This window comes from Podarcis melisellensis (genome assembly GCF_964234715.1).
Source record: "Podarcis melisellensis genome assembly, chromosome: 3".
Lineage (NCBI taxonomy): Eukaryota > Metazoa > Chordata > Lepidosauria > Squamata > Lacertidae > Podarcis > Podarcis melisellensis.
In genome coordinates this window covers 96,961,372-96,979,864 of record NC_138530.1, presented here as the reverse complement: position 1 = coordinate 96,979,864, position 18,493 = coordinate 96,961,372, and the positions used below count along the sequence as shown (strand labels likewise).

Sequence of the window (18,493 nt, the reverse complement as noted above, 5' to 3'; positions counted from 1 at the left end):
TCTTTTTTTCTTTTTTTATTGTGATGTGTTGTCTTGTTTTTGTGTATTTTGGTGTTTTCTCTTTTCTTTTTCTGTAACCTTTAAAACTTTAATAAATATTATCTTAAAAAAACCAAAACACTTCTTTAGAAGCAGATACCACACCCACCACTGCCATACAGTCCCTGGAAAGTCCTCCCCATACTATGAGGGATTGTGGCCCTTGAGAAAACAGGCTTCCCACCTCTGCTCAGTTTTCAAAGGAAATATGTATTTTTCTATTTATTGCTTTGTTCCAGTCTTCCCAGCATGACTGATTGCAACTTAAGTTCTTACTTCTGCTCATTACCTCCATCTTGGCTGTGACATCCTGCTCAGACACAATTTTCTGCCACACCAACCCCAGTCCCAGGTGTTTTCAGTAGATCAGATGCTTCAGGACAGATATTCTCCATGTTTACACAAGGCAAGCTCTGAATGTAGACAGGATACCCTGTTTTCTGCTAGCCCACTTCTTGGACCTTCTTCTGCACTGAGAGGCTTCAACCTGCGCGTGGTAACAAGATTCTCCTAATTGAATTAACTCTCAAGATTAAGTAATGTTGTGGATAACAAGGGTAAAATGGCTCAGCTCTTCACTATAATTATATCAATTCCAAAGCTGTAAGAAACAAATGAGCTTAAATCCCAGCATTCAAGGTTCATTAGGTTTACTTTGCACAGAGCAGAATCACACATGCAACCAGTTCTTACAGTGCATGCAAATGTTCCGGACAAGAGCCCAGTGTTTCTTGCTGGATAGTGTGTGATGTTCCTAAAACTTATGGTCTGAGTTCCATTCAAACACACACACACCGTCCTTATGAGGTCATTTCTGCATCAGGAATCTGTTAGGATATTTCTGCTTTTGCAAACAGCTGATGTCACTGGAGAGATGTTCAGACCACCGACAAAAGGATAAGAAGAGGCCGCTCTAAGTTGTGTCAATTGATACGCAAAGCAATCCAACTGAGCTGCTTTTTCCTCCCCCCCCCCCATTGTGAAGCATCGACTAGAGAGGGAGGAGAAAGAATCGGCAAAGGATTATCAAAGTTCACCCAAAGTGCAACCCAGACAGGCTTGGAGCTGTCTGCATATAATCCCTGGTCAAATAGTTAAACTGTAAGGCTTGGCATACAATTTCCATTTCCTTGATTGAGAAAGAGGCACCAGTTGCTAACTGCGTGGGGAGGGCCAAGCTGCCAATCTGAGCAATGTTAACAGTTCGCTCTTTGCTTGTCTCCAGAATTCCTCTGTCAGTGAACTTCTGCCTAATCACACACTTGTGAACCAGCCAAGGTGGCCTCTGCTCTTTCTTAACGCCAGTCTTGATCAAGGAAAGGCCTACCATTGACTTCAAAGCGTTTGGGATAGGTGAGTGCTTATGACCTCATTTCAGAAAAAGGAAGCCTGAGAGAGAAATGATGTTGGGACTGAGAGGGAGGCCTGGAGATGCTATCTGTGAAAAGCTGGCAGGTGGTAGGACTGAGAATCTGCTGAAGAAAGCCTGACAGTGAGTTGAAAGGAAGGGCAGATCCATATAATACATGCAACACACATCCGTCTCTCCTAGCATCGCCACCGCACCATACATTTAAAGTGCGCGACTTCCCCTAAATAATACTGGGAACTATAGTTTGTTAAGGGTGCTGGGTCTGTAAGATGGAGCCATTTGCATAAAATGTACTTTGGATGCACTTGAAATCAACAACTTTTGCATCCAAATATGGCGACAGTATTACAGTGGTACCTCAAGTTACATACGCTTCAGGTTACATACGCTTCAGGTTACAGACTCTGCTAACCCAGAAATAGTCCTTCAGGTTAAGAACTTTGCTTCAGGATGAGAACAGAAATCGTGCTCCAGTGGCGCGGCGGCAGCAGGAGGCCCCATTAGCTAAAGTGGTGCTTCAGGTTAAGAACAGTTTCAGGTTAAGAACGGACCTCTGGAACGAATTAAGCACTTAACCTGAGGTACGACTGTATATGGTTGAATACAAGGGATGATTAAGGCAAAGGACACACTGAAAACCAGGTTTGGAAGAGAGATAGCACCATGTCCGTGTTCAGCGGGTTAATACCATGGACAGGGAATAATAGAATCATAGAACTTAAAGAATTGGAAGGGACCCTAAGGGTCATCTAGTCCAACCCCCTGCAATGCAGGAATCTTTTGCCCAACGTGGGGCTTGAACCTTGAGATTAAGAGTCTCCTGCTCTACCGACTGAGCTATCTATTTTATACTAATTGTAACAAGGGGAGAACTGGTGCAATTTATTTTGCACTAAGAATAACAAGGGGAAACTGGTATAGTTATTTAAAATGGCGGGAGTTGTTCACCTGGCTCAGGGTGGTAGAGCAGGAAGAGCAGAGGGAAGAGGTGTACAGGCCTCCCGGTGACTTTCCTGGCATCTTTGTAAACGGACTTCCCCCCCTTTTGAAGGACAAGGATGTGGGTGGGGGACCTTTATGGTTCCATGAGCCAGATCCTTATCAGGATCTGCCTCTCAGGCAATTTTGACAGGTGGGCAGTGGGGATTGCAGTTTACCCCTCACAGAAAGTGTGTTCTCCTTCATGGGGAGCACATGTTGCGGTGGGGTCTAACAGGACACCCCCTCTTGGTTACTGGGCGGGACCATTTGGATGGCCATGACTGTGACTGGGCCAATTTGGGTTGTTGGGGAGATTTTGATGTTGCCATTTAGAGGGTTGGCCCAAAGGTTGTATATTCTTGGCACACAGCTTTTTTCAGTCTCTTTTGCTGCGTGCATCGGATTGCCTGCCCACTCTCCCTAATTTAGGGCTGTTGTGTTTGACATTGCTATACCTGTCATGGGGTCGTCTGCTTTTGGGGCAGGGGCCTGGGAGGAGTTTTGTCCATTTAGCTGATTGGCTGGTGCCATTTGGTTTTTGCCTACTGCGTAGCAAATCGTCACAATTTGTAAGGTTGTGGGTAGGCATTGGTTAAAATTTGGTTGGTGGAGGGGTAAGGGTTGGCTGTGCCTGTCCTTCCAATGCTGCTGCTGCAAGAGAATTCCATTAAAGGAATCCAGGGGTTTGCCAGACATTTGTCCGTATCCCTGGCAAGGGTCTAGGGCCGTGCAAGCCCCCGGGAGCATGCGGGGAGGGGTGACGGTCTGGTGCCCAACCCCATTCTCTCCCCAATATTGTTTTCCCTTGCTGACTTCCGCGGAATCCGGAAGTCAGTTTTGTCCCGGGGCGGGAGACAGATAGTCGTAACCAATGCCTAAGCAACCACTCACATTATGTATTTTAATAAAGTTGTGGCCAAAATTATGCCAAAAACCTTAAACAAAAATTCTGTGATTTATTTAGGGGGGTGGCTTGGGGACCTCGACACGCAACTATAATTCTCAGGACCCTTAACACACCAATAGCTCCCAGGATTCCTTTAGAAAAGCCATGTGCTTTAAATGTGCAGTGTGGCGACAATCCTGGAAGAGACAAGGAGTGTGAACTGTATAAGGCAACTTCAAAAAAGATATTTTTGTTTGTCCTGTACATTTTGTATTCAATAAAATCTTACTTGTTCATTTATTTATTTTTTAAAAGCCCAACCCTTGGAGATTTCATGCACTGTTAGCTTCCCTTTGATTTTTATCTTTCCAGTCCCTCTCTTGCTGCTCTTTGCAGGCAATGGATTCTTCCCCCTTTGCTTGTTATATCCTGTCCAGCCTACTGCGATATTATCTAACCCCGCTCTCTCTCTTTCACAGACAACGGATCTATAAGGATGCCTGATTACTGAAAGCGATTGCCCACAGGCAGCTAGGAACAAAAATAGCCCAGCACAGCATCGTGATTGAACTGCCGTGCTGCATTTGACAGGCAGGCCTTTTAAGACATTTCATCCTCCTTGTGGGGCTGAGTTCTGCAGACCAGTTCAAAAAGTCTTTATGTTAAATTAGATCCTGTTCCCTCCTCACCCTCTAGCCTTACACTTTCCCGTCTGCCTTAGCTAACCAGTCTGTGTGGTAGAAATGGCAAGGTAGGAGACAAGGCCTTTCCTTTTCTTCCATTCTTCCTCTTGGAGGTGGTTTACCTAGAGATGAACCCCAGCAGCTCACGTGCCACCTTGACACACTCTTTTAACCTAATCTACCTCACAAGATTGTAGTGAGGATAAAATAGGTAGAGAAGAGGTGGAGGAGAATAAATAATCAATAACCGCCATTATTTGGAGGGGGGAGCCCTTCACCACAATGAATGGTGTTGCCCCAGCACAACTTTGTGTGAGTCAAAATACCTCAAGGACCACCTCTTTCCATATGAACCTACCTGGACCCTGATATCATCTTCTGAGGCCCTCCTTTGTGTGCCTCTTCCTCGAGCGGTGCAGAGGGTGGCAACATGAGAACAGGCCTTCTCTGCAGTGGCGCCCCGTCTGTGGAATGCTCTTCGCAGGGAAGTTCACTTGGCGCCTTCATTACACACCTTTAGGTGCCAGGCAAAAGCGTTCCATTTTAACCAGGCCTTTGGCTGATCCGTTTGACACCCTATATACCCTTTTAAAATGTAGCTCTTTTCTGGGGGGTTGTTATTGTTGTGATCTTTTCTGTGAATCGCCCTGAGACCTCCGGGTATAGGAAAGTATATGAACTCAAATAATAATAATAATAATAATAATAATAATAATAATAATAATAATAAACAACTCAACATGAGAATGTTCTATTCAGCAATATCCTTGTAGCAAGCGTAGTTGCTCTTAAGTTATCCAATATGAGGGATCGAGGAAGAGTACACTTTTGACAACAATCTTGTGAAGCATGGATTCTTGAGTCCTGTAAGGCCAGCTCTGGGCTTTATGGACAGTTGCTGCTAAGCCGTATGAGCTCCAGAAGTGCCGATTCCGTTTGCTACGTTCTTGCAAGGTTCAGTGATTTCACAGTAGATCATTAAGCCTGTTTCCCCCTAAGGTGCTGACACCAAAACCTCTTTTCTCCTCTGATTTTCAGTTATGCTGGCATTTGCTGAGCCTTCTGTGACTCACTTGACATTTGCCCAGACTTGCCAAGCAGGAGCAAAGTCACTTCAAGGACCAAAGCATTCCAAATCTAGAGTGAATGACTTTCCGAATGGGTTACATTACAAGGAGCTGTCTTAGGCCTTTCATCCACACAAGTGTTTTTCCTCATTACCCCGATGTAAATATTACATGTTTAAAATGATATACAGGCTGCAGTCCAAAACAACATTTACTCCACAGTGGTGCGGAATTAACTAGATCTTAGAGCATGGAAGGAATGTTAGCATGCATTTGCTTATCATCTTCCAGGAGCTTAAGTGACCTCTCCTCGCCTTTATTTGTGAATGCAGCATGGGAGTTATCAGCTTGGCATATTGTTTTGACTTTGAAAGGAGACACAACAGCATACCAAGGCTGCAAGTCCCGCCTGCCTTGCTTCACTTTCACACATTTGTGGTGTGTTGGTCTTGCATTGAAACAAGCAGATCCTTCACGACAGATGTCCACACATATCTTGTGGTAAACCACAAGTGAAACGTGAGAACTTCAGAACATTATTACCAAGACTTTGTGGCTCGGGGTCAGTCTCTATCATGTTTCTTTGTTGTCATCACTTAGAAAGTCTTGTGAAGGCAGATAGATCTACCACAAGGCTGTAAACAGGGGTGTGTGAGAAGCACATTCTAATATATCAACCACTAGCAATATACACATCTGCCAAAACATTTGCTGTGGTAAAACACTGCTAGAACACAGCTACATCATCATAATTTATTTGTACCCTGCCCATCTGGCTGGGTTTCCCCAGCCACTCTGGGCGGCTTCCACAAAGACCAAAAATACACTAAGATGTCACACATTAAAAACTTCCCTGAACAGGGTTGCCTTCAGATGTCTTCTAAATGTCAGGTAGTTGTTTATCTCTTTGACATCTGGTGGGAGGGCGTTCCACAGGGCGGGCACCACTACCGAGAAGGCCCTCTGCCTGGTTCCCTGTAGCTTTGCTTCTTGCAATGAGGGAACCACCAGAAGGCTCTCGGCACTGGACTTCAGCGTCCAGGCAGAATGATGGGGGTGGAGACGCTCCTTCAGGTATACTGGGCCGAGACCGTTTAGGGCTTTAAAGGTCAACACCAACACTTTAAATTGTGCTTGGAAACGTGATGAAAATGGTGCCACGTATAGCTGCTAAATTTTAATGGGTGCTTTTCACTAGAATGTTGCAAACCGAGTAAAATGCCTGAGGATGGTGAGGTTTTTCCATTGCATTTTTCTTCCACCCCTTCAGTATACCTGAAGGAGCATCTCCACCCACATCACTGAGGTCCTCCTCCGAGAGTCTTTTGCTGTTTCCCTCACTGTGAGAAGCAAAGTTACAGGGAACCAAGTAGAGGGCCTTCTCGGTAGTGGCACCCTCCCTGCGAAACGCCCTCCTTTCAGATGTTATGGAGATAAAGAATGACACAACTTTTAGAAGACATCTGAAGGCAGCCCAGTATTGGGAGGTTTTTAATGCTTAATGTTTTTATTATGTTTTTAGATATGCTGTAAGCCGCCGGATAGGTGGGGTATAAATATTATTACTGCTATTGTTGTTGTTGTTGTTGTTGTTGTTGTCACTACTACTTGTCCTTCTGCACTCTTCCAACCCATCCTTCATTAGCATCTGTGATAGACTAGGAGCACAATCCTACACACACTTACTTGGGAGCAAGCCCAATGCAGCAGGACTTCCTTCAGAGTAAACATGGTTTCCTTTCATTCTTAGATCTTATTTCTATCCCCATCTTTCTATGCCACAGATACACTTGCGTCGGATTGCACTGAAAGTGCACTTTCGTAACAGTGGCTGTGCAGAATACGGTCCGATGAGAACTAGTAGACCCAATATCCTACAGTCATCCGCTTAATTCCTTCCAGGTGGGATTTTGGCACACTCAGGGCTGTTCATACATTTATAAGGGGAGCAGATGGCAGAGGTGCGCACACCCACTGAGAACAGCTGGCAGCTGTCACAGCCGCAAAATACGGTCCCATTTGATAATGAACTTCCAAAATAATTCACCTCCTGTTGGGAGACCTTGCACTGCACTCTGGCTGTATAAACAAGGAGCATTTTAAGTGAGAATCTTGCCATCATGAAGGGGAGAGATATTTTCTCCCAAAAGAAAAATGATTTAAGCTTATTTCAATGTTAGTCATTGGTGAAAAAGCAAGGTAAATCTAGATGTTGGAGGGGGATTTCCAGCCGGTGGCAGTGGACAGAGTGACTCTAGGAGACATAGGTGTAAAAACCCAAAGTAAAACAAAGACTTTATTACTAAACAATAAACACAAACTCTGGTGGGTGTTATTCCTGCAGGCGGGCCACAAAACTCAGCTTTTTCCTTCTATAGTCACGGCCAGCTGCAGCCAATTAATCCCAGAAACTTCTTAAAGGTATACACCAAGTTTCTGTGCTGAATGTCCCCTAACACTAGAGGGGTGTGTTTTTTTAATGTATGGAGCTGGGAATACATTTAACAGACAAGAACCATTGATGTGTCCTGTTTACATTTTAAAAAGAGTGCAACAAAACAACATATAACAAATGTGCATTCTGCAGACTAGGAGGCTAAGAATGTGCCCACAGAGGGCCAATGCACAAAGCACTTTTGCAACCGTCTCTCATTTATTCAAACAGCAACAAACAGGCTAAAGAGGAGGGATGTTGACTTGTCTAAGGTCAAGCGAGTGTGCTTCATGGCTGGGTTGAGATTAAAAGCTAGCTCTCCCCTCTCTAAACCCAGGGTCCCATATTTCGTAGCCCATACTGATCTGATGGACATCAACTTCCTTTACATGTGCAACTCCCCACTGATGCGAGGGTTACTTCCAAGGCACCACCTTCCTCCCCACTCAGCGGCTCTTCTCCCGCTTTGCTGTTTCAAAGCGAGCCACGGAGGAGGGAAGGAAGGGGAACCATGGATCCTCTGCTCACGACTGCAGCAGATCCCCCCGCGATCCGTAGGCATTTGCTCCATAACACGCACAGACATTCCCCCTTACTTTCTAGGAGGAAAAAAGTGAGTGTTATAGTGCAAAAAATACGGTAGCTCTATTTTATTTTTGTTCCCCCACATTTCTTGATGTATCCTGAGTAAATACAGCTGGCCATACCGTAAGAAAATAAGACGTTGTGGATCATTTCCCTAATCTATTTTTTTTTCTCCAGCTTATGCAAGTCAATTTATTCAAAGGATCTTCCATCAATATGCAGAAGAAGAAGAGCAGATTTTCTTGGATGACCTACTGAGATAATAATGTACTCAACATATCTCTCAGATCCAACTGAAGTGACAAGTTTCTGTAGCATTAATCCTTCAGGGGATGTGGTTTGGAACGAGATCAGAGCGAAAAAAGGAGAAAACTTTGCTGTAGGTTAAGGATATGTTTTCATTTAAAAAGACGTCAGTCAGGTTAATTCACTCTATCACTTAACCGAATTAAAGGAACACCGAAGATGTTGAACACACATTTTTAACTAGGGTTGCCCTGAATAATTCATGCAATGCTTGCTGGAAAACAACCAACAGGCACTGCGCAGCTCTTGAGTCCATGAAAACAGAAAAAGGGAGGGAGGAGAAACCACTTAGAAATATTATGTTGTCAAGCGGAAAACTATATGTTTACGCTTTCTAAACCTCGGCTATGTGTTTAATCTTCAAACTTTGAAACGCAACATGTAAAAAAAAAAGCAAAATAAGGAAAAACAGCTTTGTGCTTTGTGCATCTGTAGAATGTGCTACTAGGCCCTTTGAGGCCTAGCTGTAGGTTGCCTTTTTATGTTTATAAAACACTTGCAAAATGCATTTTACGCCATATGAGGGAACTCAGCAAAGCAAGTTCCCACTTATAATTTGTTTCTAAGCAATGAACATGTTACAATTAGCTGCTCCAGTTGCAGGATGCTGGTTTGTGAGGGAAGTAAAATTCTTAAAATACAGCTTGTGTTGTTGTGGTTTCAAACAAACTCACTCGAGGGTTGGCTGGCCAAGCATTATATTACTTCATTATTGTTATTACATGTATATAGCACATTTCCCTCAAAGAGCTCAAGGGGACCTATATAATTCGACCCCCTCCTCACAACAACAACCCTGTGAGGTAGGTTAGGCTGAAAGACAGTGACTTTGCTATGCATTTCTATAGCAAAGGTATTACACACACAAACACACACACACAGTAGCAGAAGGAAGGGGGGGAACCTGTTGACTATTTCTACTTGGTATTCCCCACTTTAAAAAAAAAAAAGCACAATGTTAAAATTATGCATCCAGGGAATCCAAATTCAGCGCAAACTGAATCAGTATGCTTACGAAGATTGGTCTTGTTTACATATTTTATTTGTTTTGCATAATTTATACCCTTTTGTATATTTCATTCTGCTTTTCCTAATCACGGAAACAGGCCTGGAGCTTGACAAGACACGGCAGCCTCAACTCACTCAGAGGAATCCTTATTTAGCCTTCTGACTAATTAGATTTTTATCCCCATACTTCCAAGCATGTCTTCCTACTCTTAATGGCTAGAATTCTGGTTTATTTATTTTTATGGAAACTGGATCGAGCACCCTTTCTACACCCCCTCCAATCAACTTTGTAGCATTCACAGCTGCATTTTAAGAACAACAGACAGGCGCCAGTAACAGAAAGCTGCTTCCTATCTCCTGCTTCTCATCTAATTTGGCCCATGTTGTGTGTTTCCATGGAATCGGGGCATTGACACAGCTCTGCCAATACTCTCGGTTGCCCTGATGACGAGTGGTTGATTTTATCAAGGCTGCCATTTTGAATGCCATTTCCACGCTTGATGTAAGTTACTGAGGCATTTTGGGAAAGGCCTACATTCGCGAGCTCCTTTCATCACAGGACTCAGCTATACAGTAAATGTAAAGTGTAATATACAAATGTGACACTAGATGGTGACTCAGAGCTATGCAAAATTCAATGTGTTTTTCAAAACATTTTTTTTTAAAAAAAAAGCATTTTTACTGCGTTTTTTTGTATGTGTGTAGTTTCCACCACAGTTCTCTCTATATGTTGAGTGATGGAAATGAGGGAGAACAAGCCATTAATTAATATTATTTATTTGAGAAGCACGCAGAATCAAATTGAATTGCTCGTTTATTTAGAAGAAAATCTCATGCCTCACGTCTATTTTAAGAACACAGTCTTTCTGTCAGAGGCTCAAAGCAGGGAGACATGGCTACCAGAGAGGAGCCATGACAGACTTTAGAAAATAAGTAAGCTTCAAATTCAAAAGAGTAGCTCCAGGGGAAAAAGCACTTATTATCTGACCGGCAAAGGCAAAAGCCAGACAGAATAGAAAAGTCTTCACTAGCTGGTGGGAAACAGTAAAGGGCGGTTGCGGGGCGAGCGGCCAAACTTCATAGAGCAAGTTGTTCTGCATTTTGGGTGCTGCACAGAGAAGGCCCTCCTTCAATGTGTTGCCCTCTGTTTCTTCTAGGTGGGATGCAATGGCCTTTCTACCAGGGGCAGGAAGCAGGCTGACAAGGAAGGAGGCAGTCCTTTAGGTATCATCGAACCAAGCTGCTTAGGACTTTAAAGGTAATTACCAATGCTTTAAATTGTGCCTGGTGCAGGATAAGCACCCTGTGGTCTTTGCCACCTCATTGCAGCCCAAATACGGCTTCTGAAATGCTCAGTTGTTGCTTTCTTATCTCTGTAGATGATTGCGTGCTTTGTTGTGCTATATGGGGGAGAAGAACAGACAGAAACTTTGACTCGCAGATAAAGGGAACAACAGGCTCAATGGAGTTTTCAGTGTACAGATACATCTCTCCAGTGATAACCTTTGCCCAACTTAAGCAGAACACAGAAGAGATCCAAAGTGAAATTGCTTGAATCATGGCCACGGGTTGGCAAACCAGGGGCCAGTTCCGGCCCAATTGTCTTCTAAATCCGGCCTGCGGACCATCTGGGAATCAGCATGTTGATGTTGGTTTCTGCTTTCTTCTCTGTGCAGCGAAGTGCTTGTCACGAGACAGGTTGTTTACATTCCACAGAGTCTGTACTGTTGGAGGTTTTCTCACGGGAACGGGAGACTGGATGTGACGTACACTGGTTTCCTGTTTATCACTGTTCTTTGCAGTTTCACTTTGTGAGATTCTCTCCGTGCTTTTTGAGGAGAGATGACGCTTTCTCTGCTCCGGCAGAGGGAAAATGTTTTTCTGTAACTTACCAGCTTTGAACTGTAAATAAAGTAGTATAGAGCATGTTGGCATATACTTTTCATCATTCCGCTGTGCACTGGACACTGCTTATCCCCAACATTTGGTTCCGGGCCCAGAAAAACGCAGTGTTTTGAGAATGGACTTCAGAAGTCGGGCTCCTGGCAAAGGAACAAAGGAGCAGAGAGACGAAGTGCCGGCAAAGTATCGGAACAGCGGCAGAGAGACAGATCGTACGGTATCTGCTCTGCGCGTCAAAATGATTGATGAAGGTATGTGCTACTGCTCCGGGCAGCCTGCCAGCTTCTAATTAATGGCTTCATGGCTGGACTTTGAACTTTTAATAGCCGGTTTTTGCCGTGGCACAGGCAAAAGGCTAAAAGGAAAAGATTACCTATGCTGGGGAAATCGAAAGTAACTTTTAGAAGTGCTGTTGTTTCACAGCAGCTGCAGATAAGCAAAGCAAATAAACAGAAGAGCGGCACAGGCTCATAGGCAGAGGCTGTTTTGATTTTGATTTTGGATTGAAGCAGCTGTACACAGACGCAGCATGTATACAGCAGCTTGATTTAAAGCAGCATAGATGACGCAAGAGGCAAATGCCAAAGTCATGATGGCTAGCTGCAGAAGGCTGGATGAAGCAAGTGGGGAATTTGATACCACTGATCAGCCAAATGCTCAACTCACAGTAGCCTGTAATACTGCCATGATTCAGAATGAAGCAGATCGGCGGGGTGATAGCTGCATGGGAAATGGGGGGACTTCACAGATGTCATCCCATAGTGCAGTGGAACCACCAGATGGCGCCAAAGCTTTGAAGGCAGTGAAATGCTACTCGTGTGGACGTCTAGGCCATATGAAGAGGGAATGCAAATATCCCAGGGCCAAGACAGAGCAGCGCAGCGAAAGCTCATCGCGTGGAAAAAGCCGAGGCAAAGGCAAAGGTCCGGTGTCCAGGACAACGCAGCACAAGGCAATGGTCTCACGCTACGCTCCAAAGGTTACAAAGGTTGCAGAGGTTGCAGAGGTCCAGAAGACATCTAGATCTTTCTTCGTTGTTGATTCAGCTGCAACGCATCACATGTGCAACGATAAGCGACTGTTCGTGTCTTTTACACCGCAGGAAGGTGCGATTCACCAGGCCGATGACCACACAATTCCCAGTAAAGGCTACGGAACTGTTGTTCTTCACAGTTTGGACTTATCGATACAGGATGTGCTTTATGTGCCGGATGCGAAACATAATCTGCTCAGCGTTGGACAGCTGATTGAGAAGAAGATTGACGTTTCCTTTAAGAACAATAGATGCATCATCACTAAGAAAAATGATTATCAATTGTATGCTGAATTTGTTGGTCGTTTGTTTCTTTTGTATTATGATGATGTTGTGCAGGATGACACTTGTTGCATTGCAGGTTCTAACAAAAGTTTGCATGCAGAATGTATTCACGCTTTTCATCGAAAATTTGGTCATTTGCATTTTGAGGCAGTATCTAAAATGCCTGCCTTGGTAGAAGGTATGACTATTAAACCCTGCAGGTACCACATGAAGTGCAAGGCATGCGCAGCAAACAAGGTGAAAATGGCTGCGAAAGGTAAGGTGTCTAGTAGGCAAGCTACAGAACCATACCAAATTATTTATGCTGATTTGGTTGGACCACTAGCGCCCTCTTTGGGTGGAAATAGGTACTTCATGGTTCTTATTGATGCATTTTCCAGGTATATTTTTGTGTACAATCTCAAGCAGAAATCAGAGGCTTTTCCTAGGTTCAAGGAATTCTGTGCTTGGTTGGGAAATGTGCATGGTAAGAAGATAAAGATTCTTTTCACTGACCGGGGGGGGGGGGAGAATTCACTTCTCAGCAGTTTGAAGCTTTTCTGGCTGAGAAAGGAATTCAACACGATTTGTCTAGTCCTCGCTCGCCATGGCAGAATGGACTTGCGGAACGAGCAAATCAAACATTGCTTCAAGGGTTAAAAACCTTGCTGCATGATGCAAATCTTCCAGAGAGTTATTGGGCCGAAGCTCTCTCATGTTTCACTTACAGTTATAATCGCAGGTTATCTTCAGCGATTGGTTGTACCCCCTATGAGAAGATGTTTGGCAAGAAGCCATACATCAAACACATGAAAATTTTTGGTTCTGACATGTGGGTTCACTCACCACAAAACTCCAAGTTAGACAAGCGTGGATTGCATGGTATCTTTCTAGGTTATCAGAAAGGGTCTTACAGAATAATGATGACTGACTCTAAGGAAATTAAGCTCACAAGAAGTGTTGAGTACAATGCCAAGTGGGGGGAGAATGTGGGAATTTTCCAATGTTATCCTGATGACAGTGATGAGACTGAGGATAGTCAAAAGCAACCGCAACAACCCACACCCACTGATGAAGGTTCTGATTCTGAGTCTGAAACTGAAACTGAATCGGGTGATTCAGAGGATTTCAAGAGTGTGAAAGCCTCTATGCGACCCTCTGAAAGCTCTGATCAAGAATTGGAGGAACCATTGTTCACAATAGGTCGTTTTTCTCCTAAGAAGGAAGAGGAGAGTGTTGAAGACTTAAGGCTAATTCGTAGGTCACAGAGAGCCACAAAAGGCAGACCTCCAAAGAGATTTGCTGATGAGTTTGCTAACATAGCAGTGACAGCTGTTAAAAGCTCCAAGAAGGTTTTTGAACCTTCAAGTTTCCAAGAAATCCAGGATTTGGATTCAAAGGAAGCTGAGCCATGGTTAAATGCCATGAAGGCTGAGCTTGATTCCTTGGAAAGGAACAAAACATGGGACCTAGTTCCAATAGTTCCAGGAATGAAACTGCTTGGAAGCAAATGGGTCTTCAAAGCGAAGACTGATCAAAATGGCAAGATAGTCAGACACAAAGCCAGATTGGTAGCCAGAGGATTTGCTCAGGTACCAGGTGAAGACTATCACGAGACCTACTCACCCACAGTAAGGTATGAGAGCATTAGGCTTATGCTCAAGCTAGCTGCAGAGGAAAATCTACACATTAGTCACCATGATGTAAATACAGCTTTTCTGTACGGATCTCTAAATGAATCACTTTATATGCTTCCACCTGATGGCGTACAGGTAAAACAGGGATTTGTTTGTGCTCTGAAAAAGTCCCTTTATGGTCTCAAACAAAGTGCACGGTGTTGGCACACAAAACTCACTGAAGTATTGTTTTCTCTAGGTTTTCAGCAAGGGAAAGCTGATCCATGTGTATTTGTCAAAGAGGAGGGGCAAAAGAAACTGTATTGTTTGTTTTATGTTGATGATCTTTTATTCTTTTGGAAAGATGTCACAATGTACAATAACGCCCTAGCTCAACTGAAAGAGCACTTTGACATGAAAGATCTTGGTGAGGCAAACAACTACCTATCTCTGGAAATAGAGAGAGATCAAGATGGTAACATTCTAGTACACCAGTCACGGAAAATTGCTGATGTGTTAAGCAAACTAAACCTGATGGATGCTAACCCTGTGGACACACCGATGACAACAGGTTATCAGGTAGATGACACTGAAGAAGCATTTTCTGACACTACACTGTACAGAAGTGTGCTAGGCAAGCTAAACTTCATTGCCAGATGTTCAAGACCAGACATTGCTGTAAGCTGTAATTTGCTAAGTAGACAAGTCAACAATCCTACTGTTAAGGATTGGAAAGCTCTGAAACGCATAGCGCGGTATTTGAAAGGCACTATGCATTACAGACTAAGATTTAACAATCAGAAGTCTGGTGGTCTTGAGATATTTGCAGATGCAAGTTTTGGAAGTGACACTACAGACAGGAAAAGTACGTCTGGAGTTTGCTATAAGTACAATCAGGGTCTATTTGATTGGTCATGCAAGAAGCAAACAACAGTTAGCTTAAGTACTTGTGAAGCTGAACTGAATGCACTGTCTTATTCACTTAAAGATTGTGAATGGTTGTTACAATTGTGCAAAGACATGAAAATTCCTGTCAAATGTCCAATCCAGGTTTACCAGGACAACAAAGCATGTTTGGCTTTGCTGAATTCTGAAGGTTGTAAGCAAAGCACGAAGCACTTGCAATTGAAGGTGCAACATGCTAGGGAACGTATTCAAAAGGGACTCGTAACGGTGTCCTATATGCCAGGTAATGAAATTCCTGCTGATGTATTGTCCAAGATTGTATCAAGGGATCAACACTGTACCTATGTGCAGAAGTTGGGTTTGTACTGATATTGTACGAACACGCTGCCCAGAGATGTTCACAGAAAGGGGGAGGATGTTGGTTTCTGCTTTCTTCTCTGTGCAGCGAAGTGCTTGTCACGAGACAGGTTGTTTACATTCCACAGAGTCTGTACTGTTGGAGGTTTTCTCACGGGAACGGGAGACTGGATGTGACGTACACTGGTTTCCTGTTTATCACTGTTCTTTGCAGTTTCACTTTGTGAGATTCTCTCCGTGCTTTTTGAGGAGAGATGACGCTTTCTCTGCTCCGGCAGAGGGAAAATGTTTTTCTGTAACTTACCAGCTTTGAACTGTAAATAAAGTAGTATAGAGCATGTTGGCATATACTTTTCATTATTCCGCTGTGCACTGGACACTGCTTATCCCCAACAGTTTTTACATGAGTTGAATGTGTGCTTTTATTTAAATGCATTTCTGCGTTATTTGTGGGGCCTGCCTGGTGTTTTTACATGAGTAGAATGTGTGCTTTTATTTAAAATGCATCTCTGGGTTATTTGTGGGGCATAGGAATTGGTTCATCCCCCCCAAAAAAAATATAGTCTGGCCCTCCACAAGGTCTGAGGGACAGTGGACCAGCCCCCTGCTGAAAAAGTTTGCTGACTCCTGCTCTTGGCAGTCATAGAGAAAGCTATTAACAAGAGGGGCAGGGCTGAGATGTGGGAAGGGCTACGGTTCGGTGGCAGAGCCTGTGTTTTGGGTGCATAAGGTGCCAGGTTCGATCCCTGACATCACCAGGTATGGACCCCTGCCTGAAACCCTAAAGAACTGCTGCCAGTTAGTGTAAGCCGCACTGCGCTAAATAGGGATCAATGGTTTGACTCTATAAAGGCAGGATTCTACGTTCTCATGATGAGCAACCACTATGCACCTAGTACATAACCTCAAGCCTTTCTCCGATGGAAATAGGGACAAACTCTAGAATAATAATACCCTGCCCATCTAACTGGGTTGCCCCAGCCACTCTGGGAAGCGCCCACCATATAAAAACATAAAACATAGAGTGGTAGTTAGAACTGACAGAATATGCCAAATGGGCAAATTTAACGATGAAAATAGGAAACCAAGCAAGGGCAGATTTTAAGGAGGAGTGGAAACCTTATGTTGAATATTTAAATAATTGTTGCATGTTGAGGTCCCCAAGCCATCCCCTAAATAAACCACAATTTACACAGAATTTTTGTTTAAGGTTTTTGGCATAATTTTGGCCACAATTTTATTAAAATACATAATATGAGTGGTTGCTTAGGCATTGGTTACGACTATCTGTCCCCGCCCCGGGACAGAACTGACTTCTGGATTTCAGCGAAAGCCAGTAAGGGAAAACAATATTGGGGAGAGAATAGGACTGGGCACCACACCGTCACCCCTCCCTGCATGCTCCCAGGGGCTTGCACGGCCCTAGCCTCTTGCCAGGGATACGGAAAAATGTATGGCAAGCCCCTGGATTCCTTTAATGGAATTCCCTTGCAGCAGCAGCATTGGAGGGGCAGGACCAGCCTATCCTAACCCCTCCACCAACCAAATTTTAACCAATCTCTAACCGCAGCCTTACAAGTTGTGACGATTTGCTGCGCAGTAGGCAAAAAACCAAATGGCACCAGCCAATCTGCCAAATGGACAAAATTCCTCCCAGGCACCTACCCCAAAAGCAGACAACCCCATGACAGGCATAGCAATGGCAAACGCAACAGCCCTAAATTAGGAAGGGTGGGCAGGCCATCCAATGCCCACAGCAAAAGAGATTGAAAAAAGCTACGTGCCAAGAATATATAACCTTCGGGCCAACCCTCTAAATGGTAACATCAAAATCTCCCCAACAACCCAAATTGGCCCAGTCACAGTCATGGCCATCCAAATGGTCCCGCCCAGTAACCAAGAGGGGGTGTCCTGTTAGACCCCCACCGCAACATGTGCTCCCCATGAAGGAGAACACGTGTTGTAAACTTGCAACAACACGGGTAGGATTTGAATGAAGATCAGCAGTTGAATACTATGGAGAAGATGGCATATGGAATAACTATAATAAGAAATTATGGAAAATATGAGGGAGGCTATGGAAGGGTGGGCTGGAAGTCAAATGTGAAATGAATGTGAAGTGGGAAAGCCTGTATTAATTTGTAAAGCTTTGAAATGCAGAAACAAAAACTATAAGGAAAAGAAACGAAACTGGGGTGACTTTTGTAATATTGTTCCTGAAGAATAGAGGCACTTGGAGGGTCTGCTAGTAGGCCGCAGGTGTCCCCAGGTGTCATCTTTCTGAGGGCTTCCCAAAATCCAGAGCTCGCTCTTAAACTGGAATATGATGCCACCAGGAGCTGATGCCATGCTCAGGAAGGCCCTACACACCCCTGGTGTGGTTTGGTCATCCTAGCCATGTGGAATCCGCCCACTGCTAGGGTGACATTTGAAAGACCCTTACGTGGAATTCTTTCTGTGTTCTTTCACTTGACTGTCTCAACAAACCTCCATCTAATGATGGTGCCAGCAAATGAGTGGTATGTTTGTGGGATGAGCAAAGATCCCTGGCAAGCAGGGAGAGATAAATAATAGAAGGGCTTCCTAGGGTTTTATTTCTGCTCTAAAAACAGCAGTATATTGTTCCTGTCCCTTGCATGGCAGGGATCTCCTGACTTCAGTGGAAGCTGTTTCCATGCAGAGCTATAACTCTTAAGCTGGAAAAAAAGAAAAAGAAATAGCCTGATATGAATATGGCACGTTCAGTAATGTGCAGAACTAATATGCATCTTTCATTTGAACAAAGACAAGCAATGTAGAATTCCCAGGGCACCACTCTGAATACCCCCCAGGTAGAGATGTAATGGAAGAAATAAGAGTCGGGCAATTACTTTTCACTCTCCTGATTCCTCAAAGAGGACCTGATGGGAGACATTTAGAAGTATTAATTTCTGACAGCAGGCAGGGAGCCAGAGGTCAAAGGGCAAATTCTTTTCACCATGACACATTCAGGAGCATTCAATTTACCTTTGTCATCTCCATCTCAAGTAGTCCATGCACAAGAATGAAAACAAA

At 44.0% G+C, this 18,493-nt stretch overlaps 1 protein-coding gene and 1 long non-coding RNA gene across 2 annotated transcripts in view; one reads left to right on the top strand and one right to left on the bottom strand.

Moving 5' to 3' along the window:
- The window catches only part of ALKAL2 (ALK and LTK ligand 2), a 156,503-nt gene that overhangs the window by 18,404 nt on the left and 119,606 nt on the right, over positions 1–18,493 (bottom strand). The gene's annotated exons all lie outside the window — the stretch shown is intronic.
- LOC309367350 lies at positions 9,154–10,960 on the top strand. Its single transcript, XR_014167070.1, has 3 exons — positions 9,154–9,863; positions 10,519–10,619; positions 10,741–10,960. It is a non-coding gene; the product is annotated as an uncharacterized lncRNA (long non-coding RNA).